Source organism: Parus major, chromosome 1 (assembly GCF_001522545.3).
Source record: "Parus major isolate Abel chromosome 1, Parus_major1.1, whole genome shotgun sequence".
Lineage (NCBI taxonomy): Eukaryota > Metazoa > Chordata > Aves > Passeriformes > Paridae > Parus > Parus major.
In genome coordinates this window covers 71,709,381-71,724,477 of record NC_031768.1, presented here as the reverse complement: position 1 = coordinate 71,724,477, position 15,097 = coordinate 71,709,381, and positions in this window count along the sequence as shown.

The window sequence follows — 15,097 nt, the reverse complement described above, 5'->3', positions numbered from 1 at the left end:
AGCATTAGGGGAGCTGCTCATGCCCCCTGTTACCAAGATTAAGTGTTCTATTCATTGTACCTGTTAGTGTAACAGTTCATGGTAGAAGAAAATATTACCAAAATGTTTCTTTTAAAAAATGGTCCTAGGAAAAAATTCATCTACTTGCTTTTTTCCTTTTTTTTTTGTAAGACAGCCCATTGTTTTATGGGGAAAGGACATGTGCAACTAGTTTTGCATCTGTCAAGAAAAAAATGCTATTTGCTATCTGTCAAATTTGTTTGATCATTCAATCTATCAGTAATGAAATGGCAGTGATTTTGAGACAGAACAATAAGACAGGAGTCTGGCATGGTGTGTGATGCATCTGGGGATATACATTATAAGGGTAGCTGTGTTAACATGGGTGTGCTGTAGGATCAGCAGTACCACCTGCCATTGTACCACCCTATGTAGGCACTGCAGGATTTTCTCTTCACAAATCCAGCCGTGCTTTTAAAATCCAATGTAAATTAAGAAAATAATGCAATTGCTGTATATGATATATCTAACTATGCTTCAGGATCCATTTTATGCAGAGGTACTGGTTACAGTATTTTATGCACCTGGAACTGGTACATGATCTCTCTGGATAAGTCCTTGGTTCCAATGAAATCTTGAATAAAGCTCCTAGAAGCTTCAGTGAAGCTAATGGTTAATGCCTTTTTCTGCCGAGTTTAAAGTCTCATTTCTGAGCACAGAGCAGAATCTAAGAAAGGTCCAATGATTTAGGTCATACTTGAGTCTCCAGTATTTCCCTGCACGCAGTGCCCTACCCTTTGAGAGATTTTTCAGTGTCTTGCGGTGATGCAGGATCTCTGTCCCCATTTCTCAAATGAGGCCGACACGTCCTCGCCAGAACAGAGAGGCGTGTGGAGGATGGCATGGAGGTCAGGCACACGATGGCATCAGGACAAGGCTAAGCCCAGAAGAGCTCTCAAAGAGGATGGACAAAATCCCACATGCATTGAAACCAGTGCAAGTAGAGGCACTGGGCAGCACAACAGAGCAGGTCCTTTCCTGCAGGTTCATCTGAGCTGTAAAGAAATAGAGGGAAGGAGCAGTGATCTCATGGCAGGAACTCTACTAGGTTGTCTCCTGCTCCTTTCCAGAGCACGATTCCTTCCACAGTACACACCTTGCTGATGTACCTCATTCAGTCCCCAAGGACACGTCTCCTGATGCCTGTAGCAGAGACCCATGTCATCTTGAACACCAGAATGACACCAAATATTGTCAGAGTGTCAAACACCACAACCAGTGTGGACTGCAATAGTTCAATTTCGTCTCCTCCCACAGAGGAGGTCTGTGGACATGACTCTCAGCTTACTGTGAGCACCTTGTTGGAGCCTGTAGCAGGGAAGCCATGTCACATCCAGCCACCATTTCTTTCCAGGACTGATCCACGTGCTGAAACATGGAGTCTCCCAGTCAGCTGGATATAGGGGTGCAGGCAGATTTTGGTTACCCAAGCAACTCACATGTTATGATTCCTAAACAACTGAGATGTTGGAAGGCTGAGGACACTTGAGGGAAATGATTATGGAAAACAGAAACAGTTTTCCAGCCATACAGTCACACTGTGGTAAGATCTGCATATTGACATGTTTTCAACTCCTCATCATTTTCTGCATGGCCAACAGATTACCAAATATCAGACCAGACATTTTATTTTCCTGTTTTCCCTTATGAAATTCAGACACCAGCAAAAGAAGAACCTGCCTAGGAAGAGTACAAGGGGTGGGCTGGCCATGCCCCATGCTGCTGTGGCACAGTGCCCAACACCAGCCAAGACTGTAAAATAGGATAATGAAGATTACTGAGGGTCAGGGCGTCAGATCTTGATGGAACACCAGTCAGCATTGCTCCAGGAACACAGACACAATAGCTCATTTCACTGTATGCCAGTGATAACTGTTTGCAGACCATCCTCATCATCACATTTTTAAATTTTATTTGTTTGCCTGGAAAAACTGTTCTAACTGGCAAAGTGATGTGCTTGGATCTCAAACACCAGGCTGATTTCCAGCCTCCAGTTTCCACTGCAAATCAGCGCCTGTAACCCCAATAACCTTCATTTAGTTTCATAGCTCCTGACCTGAATCAGTCCCTCAGTCATTTAATTTGAGGCTCATGATTAATTAGGTAGCTAGCTCATGTTAATCAGACATTTGTTAACTGTCAAAATGCTCCCCACCCCATGCAAGACTGTGTTTCTCTAGCACAAGATGTCCTGGCAAGGAGGAGCATGACAAGGAGCTGGTCAGGCAGATCAGTGGGTTTGTGTCAGCTCCTGCCATGTATTTCAGCTTTGGCAAAATTAGTCCAGATTCTCTTTTTCATCTCTACCTGCCCTGAACCATGTTTGTAAAGGTTAGCTGGCACTCACAGCACACAGCATTAATAGAAATGCTGCCAATTACTTGAGATACCCTATCAAAATATTTTCAAGGCAGGTATTTTGCAAGTACAACATGAGTCACGTCTAAAGTCAGCCCCAAAGTAGCAGCCACTGTGATAAGCAGGATAAATCAAATCAATTGGTTTGACTCACATTTCTTATTCATCAGCTTTGCAGTGATTTGTCTTTTCTGACAGCAGGGTATTTGCCTGCACACCTTTCAGAGGCAAATTCAGAGAGAAATTCAGGCTGAGAGGTCTGCTAAGCAGCCCTATGCAGGAAGCAAAAGGAGTGAAAGTCACATGACATAAGAAAATGTCATATATGTCACAGAGCATAATAAAAATGATCCTACTCAACTGACCTCTGACCAGAGGTAGGTAAAGAAACCATTGTCCTGAGCAGGGGCCACTCAGCTCTGGATACTCAGCCCATTGCCATGTGCCAGCTGACAGGTTAAGCTAAGAGACTGCAAGCCCCTTCGGATAAAAATGGACCATAACACTTTCTGCAGCAGTCCCAGATACCTAGTGATCAAAACCCATATAATAAAAAAAGATTTCAGATTCAGACAAATAATCACAATTTGAAGTGTAACTGCCTCTGGCTACCAAAAATACAGATAATTGAATCTGAAAGTTGTAAAACGCTCAAAGCAGCCATCTCCAAACAAGCTCATGCCATTCCCCAAGGGTCTTAATCCAGCTCTGGAGCTAAGCAACATACTAATTTTGGAACAGCACAAGCCAACTGAGATTTGAAAATTAGCATAAGAGCTTAAATTCCTTTTGATTAATTTTTCTTGGTGATGAATTCGTCTTTAACTTAGGATATTAATTCATAATATTCTGCAACATTAACCAAATGACAGGACTTCAAAATCATGCTTCTTCCATGAGTGGTTAATTCTGAATTAAAATATTCACCCCTTTGTGCACCTGGTCCCCTATTCTTAAATGAAGGCCGATGTCAAAGTTAAATCAAGGGAGAAAGCAAGGACTATCATATTTGTAATTAATTTAGCATCTGTAAGGAACATTCCTACTCTGCAGTTTTAAGTTCACAACAGTTTTGGAAACTGCTCTTTCTAGGCAACATGCCATCACTGAGAGAACTCTTTTGTACCAGGAGTTCCTCATCATTCATTTCACTGGTGAGATGTTTTGGGATGAATCATGCATTTCTAGAGTTCATTTTGAGGTTTGTCTTGTATGCATCCCAGTGTGAAACATCCAGTTCTACCATGAAAAATGTGTCTGGTGCCCTGAGAGATGGAGGTGACAAGCAGATATATCCCTTGATGATGAAATAATGAAAATCTTGTAAGTTGTGTAGCTGGCATCATCATTTTTGAGAAGACTTTACACATGGAAAATGCCTGATGAAGCTATGAAACCCCAGGTACACTCTTTCACCCACTGGAATCAGCAGCAATGCACCACTAGACCAATATATTTTACTTTTAACCCCCTTTTTATTAAAAGAAAACAAGCAAAACCAGCTAATAAAGATTCTGTAATTCAGAAGAATTGTACCTGTTAGTGTATTAATCTAGAGGAACAGGAGAGGCAAGTTTCTCTTGCTGGCTAACAAACATGACCCATGCCCAAGATCAGGATTTCATTAGGATGAGAAAACCTCGTGTGACAGACAGACCAGGGAGGCTGTAGATGCCCTATCCCTGGAAACTTTGAGGGTGAGGTTGGATTGGGCTCTGATCACCCTGAAGATGTTCCTGCTCATTGCAGGTGGATTGGACTAGCTGGCCTTAAAAGGTTCCTTTCAACCCAAATTATTCTGTGATTAAAAACATATCTTGAAGCAAGTAAGAATAATTTAGATCTTTGATAGTGGTACGTGAGTCACCTCAAGCAGTGACAATTCAACATCACCAGTATTTCTAGCGACTTGTGCATTTTCTTAAGAATTTAGTAGCACCTTAAAAAAATAAGGAGTTTATAAGTAAAACTTGCAGCCTTTTCCCACTGGCATTAATTGGTCAGGCAGTCCATGTACCAGTATGTAATGGAATAATTTGGGGGGAAAAAAGCACATTTTCCATACTAAGTATATGTGATGTCGTCACTGCCAAATGGAAATATTACAAGTATTGCAGTAAATTTTGCCACAGACACAAGTGGACTTTATTTCTACTAGTACCTATCATGCCACGTTACCAAGCTGCGTGTATGCTGAAATATAAAACCTGTTAATAGCCCAGCAGTCCTTCCTCCTCTGCTCCTCTGTGTTCCACTCCCTCACAGCAATGAATAGACTGTGATGGGGCCAGGGGGCCAGACTGTCCCTCTTGTCACAGGTTGCACTGGCTCAGCCAGAGCACGAAGCCACAGCCTCACCCTGTACCTTGATTTTCACAGAGACACCCTCTGTTTCCCTGGAAATACAGAGCCTCAGGAGCAGAGGCTGCCTGCATCTGTGTGTCTGTATGGAGGGCAGACTGACGGTGTCCCTTTGCACACTCATGGTGTTTATACCCAGGAGAAGGAATTGCCAGCTTCCCCAGTGACAGTGTGCAGACACCACCCTTCAGTGGGCGATCACTTAGCACCAGCAGTAAAATTTCCAAGTGCTGTGCAAGCTTCACTACCCTTGTTGCAAGTGGGAGTTTTTTCCAGGTCATCGTCCCTGCCCCTCATCCGTCACGCCAGCCTTGGGCCAGCTGAGGGCAGGGTTAGCCAGGTCCTGGTGTGAGCTGCCAGGAAGCTCTCCAGCACTGTGGTACTTGTGGATATCACCCACAGCCATGTGCGTCTTCCCCTTCCCCAACAAGCCTCAGTAAGATGTTGAAGGAGGCTTTACCCAAAGCTGTCACACAGGAACAAGACTCCTGGGGCATGAGTCCTCTCACCAGACATCCTCCTTTCCCCCGAGCAGAGATGGGCTGAGATGTGCTCAGCGCTTGGTCACAGCAGTTTAAGCCTGGTGCGGCTGTGGCTCGTCAGCTCCGGTACCTCAACAGGGAGGTGACAGCCTGGGAAGCCCCCATAAATCATACACTCAGCCTACCTGAACTGAGCAACCTCCAAGTGCCCATGGGCAGGGAAGAGGAGAAAATAGAGGTCTAAACTGCAGGTAAGCAAGCTTGCTTGTATGGCCTTGTATTCCTAAGCAAAATGTGGCTTAAGGAACAAATGCCAGAAAGTGCTCATGAGCGAGAGTAACAAAAAAAAAGTAGGTGTACAGAACCACTGTGGCATAGGATACATCTTATTGTTTCTTACATTTCTCTGGTTACTACTTCTCATCATGTGCAATCAAAAAAGGCTGTTCTCCTCCCACTTGAGTTAATCAACATTTGCACTGACAGTGAGTAGAATTCAGGATAAGCAGACACTCTAAAACATGTCCTTGTTAACCTCTGTAATCCTCCCTGTGCTTGTTAAAGGTGATGGCAATTTAATATGTATTATTCTGTTCTGTTTAATATTTTTCTTTGCATACCACTTCAGTTTCAGTTTCTGTCTGTTTGACCAGCAGAGAGGGGAAAAGACAGCCATTCTGCCCTTCGCTTTGCAAGGAAAAGGGTAGAACCCAAAAGTCCGGGAGAATAGCAAAAAGCCATATTTATAAAATAGTCACCTCCTTTGTCTTGACTTGTCCTAAATAGATTTATTAGAAACACAAGTGAGTACTCACAAGGGCACTGTCAATTTAAAAATTACTGCATCTCTGCCTGTAAAGTACTTACTGTCCCTTGCCACAAATAAAGCTGTAGCTCAATATAAATGAAAGCAGAGGCAAAATTCTCTGTTACTTTGTTTCCCCCACCACAGTTCATGCATTCACACAGCCCTCTCTATCTCTTAGCAGCAATCTATTTCCTCTTTGTATCTACAATCATTCTCCCTTTTCAGAGTTTTGTTGTACAGTTGCAGAAGAGAAGATTTTCATTAAAAAAGCAAAGGTATCAGGAGGTGGGAAGAAGACAGAGACCCTTCCTGCACTTGTAAGCTAACTGAATGTCAATTGAAAGGTAAAACATATATGAAAACAGCTTAATTTTTGGTCTTGCTACAATTTCTAGTAGTGAGTTCATTGCTTGTTGTTTGTTTCTGTGCCTTCAATCCCTTATTTTTGTTAATTGCTCCTGAAAGTTCATTTCTAGAAAGAGGGCCTGTTGGGGTGAGGCAGAAGTATCCATAGGGCCAGGGGTGGTGGAGGCTGCTCTGTGCCCTGCTCCCAGCCTCAGCTGTCCAAACAGCATGGCTCTGCTGCCCAGCCATGGGCTGACTCTAAGTGTCATAAAACTTGTGGATAGCAGGTTCTTGCTCCTGCCTTCTGGTGTCTGACCCTCTGTAGGTCACGTTTTCCAGATAGTCATTGCGCTTGGAAATCTGCTGTTTATAAGTGAGATGAAAATGGCCATTCTCCTGGCCATGGTTATGCAGGAGGTGGCATGTGCCAGCCCAGGGCACCACAGCCACCTTTAATGCTCCCAGTGTTTCTGGCTGAGGGATCTTCTGCTGTGTGCTGCAGCCCTTTCTGGCAATTAGCCCCTTGTTTAATGGGCAATGCCAGGAGGATTGACCCCACCATGGCTTCCCCTGCAGCCCCACAATACAGCTGGGTGCCCTATTTATTGAACTCCACAGATAAGCACATCCCTCAGAACCACATAAAGGTCCTGGCTAAGCAGAGTTGGATTTCATACAGGAGCCTCCTGCTCACCACTGCAGAATCAGGTACCACCACTCCTCGTCCTATAGCAACACAGAGAGACAGCAAAAGTGTCCGCAAAATTCCAGCAAGATCATTCATCATGAAATCAAACATTTTTTCTGGCATTACATTTCAGCTCAAATTTTTCCTATCTGCACCCTCATCTGACACCCAAGCTGTTGGAAACACACCACCTACCTGTCAGGAAGTCGGGCTGAAGAGACTGTGCAACTTTGTTCTTTGGAAAGCTTTTCTGCCTTCCCCTTTGGAGACAAAACCAACGTGGGAGCTCTGTGGCTGTGACAGGTCTCTGCAGTGAGGTCCCCAGCTGGAGCACCCTGCCTCTTACAGTGGGCACACACATCTTCTCCTTACCTCTCTTTGGAACAACTAGGGGAGCCATTCCCTTCCACAGCTTGAAGCAGAAGATCAATGGAGATCTTTCAGGAGCAAAGCAAACCCTAATTCATCCTCTCTTGCCCCGGGCACTCTGCTCTATTTATCTTCTCTGAGTTTGGGGGACCAGTCCTCCACAAGTAAAGTATAAAAATCAGGGAACAGTTATTACTGCAGCATATTGCTTCCAGCATACAGGCTGTATCAAAAATTCTGGAAGAGCCCTGTCATGGCCTTAGGAGCAATTTTGAAGTGTCTTACAATAAGTATGCTTTCCAAATCTTCTGTAAGCTTAGCTTCCAGTTCTGCTATAAGATTTGTCTGAATTCAAATCATTTTTGCATTCAGAAAAAAAAGGCAAATATTTGTTGAACCCATAACGAGTTCAGGATGGATGGATACTAAGAGCAGAATAGTCTATTCTTAGAAATATGTAAATGGGATTTAAATAGAATTTCTCACAAAGCTTGTGCAGGGAGATAATGGGAGGATTACATTTCTAATGTACCAAGCTATTTTGAATTCTGGATGAGTTCTTTCTCTGAAAATTAATTTCTTTTCCAATGCTACCAAAAAAAACCCCACAAAAACCCGTGAATTGTATTTTAATCAAATGCTAAGTTTATTCAGATTAGTTTTAAAATATCTAGAAGCTGCTTTGGAAAGAGGGTACACTAGAGGCTGATTCAACAAAACCAAACCACAATTTCCAGCTTGTACATCAGTTTTCTGGGGTCTTGGCAGGGCAAACATGAAGCCCCATTCTCTTCCAGCAAGTAGCACAAGTGGTACTTTTTGGGACAATTCCTGCATGTTCTGAAGGAAGCTCTAGGGAAGGAATACCAAGCAGGTGCTTTCACACTCTTCCACAAGTACTGTCTGGTCAGCAGAGTGATGGTGAGCAGCAATGCACTCCTGTGGGATTTTGAGCCAAATGACTTCTGTTCCTAAGCCATTAGCTCCTTGGCCTCTGTCCCCTCCTATGGGCCTTGTGCTGGATGCACACAGCCATCACAGTGCCCTGATGCATAAAGGTCCCTCTTACAGCCTCCCAGGCAAGTCTGCAAGCACTGTAGAGTCAGACATGGGTTATCCAGAATGAAGTACGTGTACACTCCCCATATTGCTTAAAAGCCTTTTATGAAGCAGTACACCCTGGGGAACACTGCTGTCCAGCAATCCACCACTTGTTTCTTTTGCCCCACCAGCCTGAATATTTATGAGGTGGCATGTGATTTGATGGTACTGGTTCCACATGTAATGATGATGTCATGTGTTTTAGATTTAAAATGCCAGTTTCATTTTGTAGTGCTTAATAATTTGTTTCTTTCGCAGTCCATAAAGAATTGCACCAAGTCTTGGCATGCCTGGCTGCAGCGATGTGGAAGGGGAAGCAGGACTGAATGTGCACAAAGGCTTGTACCAAGAGTGGTGCAGTTCATATTTTCTGCCAAAAACACCATCTGACATCAAGATATGCATGCCTGGAGCACTTGCTCCTCCAAGTGCTTTGCCAACAGTGATGAACAAAGTCCTGCAGTATCTGGGCAATGCATGTTTGATGTTAGGTCCTACTCAGCAAGGTCTGATGTAAAGATGGGAAAGTGAGGCAAAGCATCCTGTGAAGTTTTACAAAACCCATATGTGAGAGGCAATCCATCTTGCACGACTCCTACAGCTTCACTAAAACCATCCTTCCTCTCCCAGGCATCATCAGATTTTGGGCATATCTCCCCTAAACACTGTTCTGGTTAGAAGCAGCCCACACCTTTAAGCTTCTATTCAGTTGCTTTTTTTCCCCCTGAAATTAGAGCCCTGGGTGTAATCTAACTATCAAACCTCCTACCTAGATTTGAAACATTTTCCAGTGCAGAACAAGAGGAGCACATTTGGGAAAGAGCTGCTCCAAGAAAGAGACAAGTTGGATAAAGAAATAAGAGACCAATATATTTTTTATTGGCCTAAAACAGTGATGGACAGAACTTACACCTCTAAGGGAATAGTAACAGGAACCAGCAAGGCATGCAATGCCCACTGCACTAAATAAAAGCATTACCACCAGATACATACACGTAGGAAATTTCACGGGCATTTACACAGGAAACAAAGACCTTCCAGCAATTTCTGCTGCTCACAGAGGAGTCTATGCCATGCTGGAGGTTCCCAAACAGTGGGATGAATGCTGCTTGCCAGGCAATGGGTGCTAGCACAGTTCCACGGGCATTGCTCCATCCCTGCACCAGAGGCAGCATTTCTGAAAGAACGGTAACTTTGTAGTGCTCTAATCAAATTCATTCAAAGGAGGATCACTCTCTGGCCAGGACAGTGTAAAGAGCACCCTGCTAGTGCACTGCTAGCAGTATACATGCTGGACCTACAGCAGGTGGATCTGCACTCTCTCCTATCTTTGCTGCCTGTTTCGCCCAGATAAAATAATTTATCCTTGTCAAAGCACACCCTGCCTGCACAGGCTGTGTATGAATTTTCATTACCATCTCAGCTGCATCAGTCTGGGGCAAGACTTTCCTACACAACTGTGCTGGCATAACTGCGCAAGCTGTGGCTGAAGGTGGCATCTGCTATTTACTGGCATCTATTTGGCATTGTGGTGTAAGTGCACTGCACTACACTGCACTATAATGGTGTATTTTATTATTAAATTTACATGAATACAGCTGTGCCCAGATTACAGCTCCTGCTGATTTCCTAATAGCTCATCCTAGCATTCATGTCTGAATCAGTAAGAAAAACTGTGCAGATAAAGTCTAAGGAAAAGCTGAGAGAGAAAAAATAAACCCTGAGAACTGACAAGAAGAAGAATTCTTAAAGGAATTGTTTGCACAACCTAGTTACTGGAATAAACCCATTTTTTACTCCCAGTGCAAGCTCCCATGGATGTGGGTGCTTGGGGGGATGGCTCATGGAGGCAACAGCTGTCACTGCTGCCTGCAGACATGAGACAGCTTCCTCAGGGACAGGCAGGATGGGGTGGCCATCCAGAAGCCCACACTGGGCTGATCCCCATCCAGAAGTGTGTGGGTGCATGGCAGGGTTTGGCCCCAGACTCATGGAGTACTCTGGAACCAGTTCTGCATCATGGGCTGACAGACCCAGTGAGACCCTGCACGAGCTGTTCCAAGTGCTCCATAAACCCTGAGTTTCCTTGCTGATGAGGTTGTCCTCTGCCAGTTCTAAAGAGCAGCCTGCTGCTATCTACAAGGTCAAGAGCTCCACAAGTAGAGGCATCTACTTGAGGTGCAAAATCACAGTGTATGAGGTCAAGCCAGCGAACAGCACGTTGCTGTGTATTGTGACTTTAATTTCCTATTCCTCTCTATGCCCTGGTCTGATCTCTGGCCTGAAGGATCTTCCCCTTCTGAGGCAAATTAAGGCAACATTAATACCATTTTTATATGGATGCACAGAGCTCAGAGAAGACAGTGCTTTCTTTAGGACTGGCACAACAGAAGAATCCAATATCAGTCCAGAGCAACTGTTCTGGGTGCAGTCTGAATATGCTGATCTATCAGACAGACAGAAAAAAGTATCTGGGAGAGAAGAAGGTGTCACCAGAGAAAAGATGGGAAGACCCCAGCCCCATTTCAGCTCCAAGGGAAGGGTGGCCTGTCCACATTTCATAATTTTTATCTTTAGGTCTAATAAAAGATACTGTCTCTTCCAGTATATCCTGCCCTGCACTCTGGGGCTCTCCTGCTAATTATTTTCTCAGCCAGAGCACTCTAATACCAGGGTGTAATAAGTGCAGCACACATGCCTTGGCAGGTTGACTAGATAAGGTTATATACAGTGTGACAGAGTTTTTAAATTACTACTGACCAGGCCAAAAGCTCGGTAAGAACTGAACATCTTGTTCTCGTGACATATTGAACCTCTTCTCCAGAACAGAGAACTCTGAATAAATTTCAGCAGGCAGCAATCACTTAGATGTACTTCAGACTCTCTACTCTGCCACAGCTCTTTGGCAGAAGAGGCCCGGGGGAATGCATTTGTGATACAATGACTTCAGATTTTCCCTGTCAGAAATCATTTATCAAAACAGAGAAGTGAAAAGTCTCCATCACCCAACAATGGAGATGTTAAGCCCACCACAGGGTGGTCAGGACACAACCAACATGCATGCACACGTTAGTGAACTGCAAGAAAAAACCTGCAAATATGATTGCTGCTCAAAAATACTTAAAGAATTAGTATAGAAATTTCAGCATACAGCCTGCTTTGATTTCCAAATGATGTGAGAAATTGTCTTATGGCTGTGCTATGTGTTAGTGTTGCTCAAGGTCCTGATATATTTTGCAGAATTTCAGACTTCTATTACTTTAAACTAAATGTCTTCAGCCAGCATTTACTCCTTTGGAGATGAGCCTTGTGTCACTGAAATGCATGTGACCTGCATGTAGACATCTGTGAATCCTGCACAGCCTGGAAAAACAGCTGTGATTGGTACAACTTCAGAACAAGAAGTAAGGAGAGTATCATTCCAAAAGTGTGGAGAAGAAACATGGTCTCCCTGTTGGCAGAGAGACTCGACGAACAATATGTAATTTGGCTTTTCTTTTTTCTTTTTTCTTTTTTTTTTTCCCTGTTAACAGCATAAATGGGATCTGGTACAATTTAAGGGAAGAGTTAAACTGAAGACAATACACCACTTTGTATCTCATATCATGTTTCCAGTTCTGCAATCCTTAACAAAATCAAACATACTTAGTTACTTAAGTAGACGTATTTATTACTCACAGCTGCAATGGCATCACTGTAGAAGAAAGATATATTAGTGATCTTAGACACATTGTTTTCTGGATCCCATGAGGTGTTTTCTAGAGAGATATTCTAGTTGCCCTAGGAGAGCAACCACTGATCCCAATATATTCCTCTGACCTGTTTAGTTCAATACTTCCAGGAATGTCCAAGCCAGTGCCTCCCTGGGCAGCCCACTCCTCTGTTCACTGCCTGTGCCATTAGACTGGCCCTGCATCTGGGGGTCCAGAGTGCCCCCAATGCCTTTCAAGGGATCAGGGCTTCTTGTCATGCCCCTGTGGGTGTGGATGCCTTTCCAGCCTGAGAAGCTTCTTTGGAGCAAAACCATCATGATATTTCCCAGCACTGAGAGTGAACAGAGGTGCAGTTTTGGTAGAGTGTCAGCAATATGCTCTTTCTCTCCGCTCCAGTCCCTGGAAAACCATTTGAAAAAACCAAAACAGTTAGGTGAACCCCAGCTCCAGAAAACTGGTGGATTAGGTTAAACTGAGTTCTCTGTGTGCCCCATCAGAGCTCATCAGTAAAACAGGCCTCCTGAGCTGGACAAAGGCAGCAGCTCCTTTCCTCTGAATCTGGCTGCAGAGGCTGCCTGCAGCATTTGGCCAGGGCAAGCCACTGGTCATCATGATTTTATCAACAGCTGGAAATAGTTTGTACACAGGACATTCATCACCCCTTTGCTGTGACAGCATATCATAAAATGTGAAGTTAAAAAGAATGTAATCTCACATCTCATCAAAGAGAAGAAATTCGTGGTGTGTTGTTTTTTCTTTTTTTTTCTTTTTTTCAAAGACAAAAAGAAATATTATCTCCTAAAAACTTCCTAACCCAAATCAAGTGGGAAAGTCTGATGCTCTGTTTATGGCTCAGTACCTTTGTGTGACCATGCTCAAAACTTTTTCAGTCATTGCTGTCTCAGAGCCTCTTGTTCTCAGTTTACTGTAAATATTAACTCTTTAGCACTTGCAGTATTTTTGTCTGAGCTAAACACATCAGGGGACATCTGTCTCATCTAATGTGGACTGACAAAAGTTAGCTTCCACTTTAGTAAAGGCAACTTTAAGACAATTAATTAATTAATGTTAAAATAATTAATTTAAATATGAATTTCCAAGATAATGAGACATTTCCAAAGAGCAAACTCCTCTCTGCTTCATGTGGGTGGGTTGTGTGGGAGACCTGCGGCACCACCCCCATTACAACAGGGTAAGAGGGACAGAATGTGTATTTTGGATTGCTTAGGATGAGACACCTTCATCAGGCTGAGCCTCTGATGCTTAGGCCCATTCTACATCACCCTTTCATGCAAAGTTGTTTGAACACACCACGGCCTCCCCCTGCCCCCCACTGCTGTCACAGCTAGGTGTCTTTGATGTGAAATTAAACACAAAAGGTGAGCAAACCTCATGGAGTCCTTGACATATCTCTTGATATGTTTTCTGGATGGGATCCCTCTTTTGGGCATAGTCATTTGCTCTGTCGTTATTCTAGAGAAGGATTTTTGTGGCAAGGCACTGGAACAATTGGGCACAGGGGTAGATGAGTATGTTTGTATGGTAAGGGAGGTGTTGCAGCTTTTTCCTAAGGGCAGATCACTTAATCTCCTTTTAAAATGTATACCGCAGTCAGATCCTTTAGAATAAAATTGCTGTCTCCTGCTTTACCACTGGGGAACCATGCTCAGGATATCTCTCACATCTAAGGATCGTCATTTCTCATGCTAAGTGAGAACAGTATTGTAATCTGGCATTTCTGCATGGACAAATAGCTCTGCTGTGAGCATGGCTGTGCCCTCCCTGCTACAGAAGGCCATGGGGTCCCTCCCCAGGACACTTGCTTTACCCTGTGAGCGAGGGTGGAGCGTGCAGGCAGGGCTGGAGGTACCATGTGTGTGGGGACCATGCCAGCCCTGATGAGGGCTGACAAAGCATCGTCACTTGAGACTGAATTACCGGCACGCGATTTGTGACCACACTGAATTTAGTGCTAGCCGTATCACTGAAATAAAACCCATGAAAGAGAATTGCAGCTTGAGCCAGTGGCCATAAATCAACCAATCCCCAAACCTCCAGGATGTCAGGGGATGAGAAATGCCTGCACTAGTAAGCACTCCTAGACTCACACAGTGGGCTCCTTGGAAAGCAGATTTGCATTTCATTTGATTTGTCCCATTAATAATAAATATAGTACAATGCAGAGTGCATTGTCTCCATTTTTGCTTTGTTAAAAATACTTCCACTCTCTCCCCTATTCCCTGTTTTCTCCTCTTCTATTCATAACATTTATTTTTAAGAATGCTCCTAGCATTTCAGTTCCATATTAATAGGAAGAAACATTTAGCCCCCATTGCAAAGTTTCTCACATATTAAAATGAAATACATAACACTGCTCAGATGTAGCCACATCAGGAATGAAATCTCACAAAGGCTGAAAGGAAGAATTTTTCCTTATGGATTAGACCAGAAAAGTTAGGTTTCCATAACTTGGGTGCCAAAAATTAGACCCTTAAATTCGCACTAATTTCACAATTCATACCAACAGTACTTAAATTGGTTTTCTGGGATGCTTGAGAGCAGGCAGCTCAAAAGAAGCTTTTCTGGGTCACATAACTAGATGTTTAAATATGAAATTGGAAGTCTGGGTTTAGGTACCTGTCTTTCCCACATCAGGAGTGTGTCGCTGCTGGCTACCAGCTGTATGGATGGTTGATTCCAAACCAGCAGTGGTGCTGAGACCCCAAGTCACCACTTCAAGTGTGTTTCACACACAAGTGTGTATCACTTGCCAGGATGCACAATGTATGCCACCTCTCACTTTGGTCTTTCA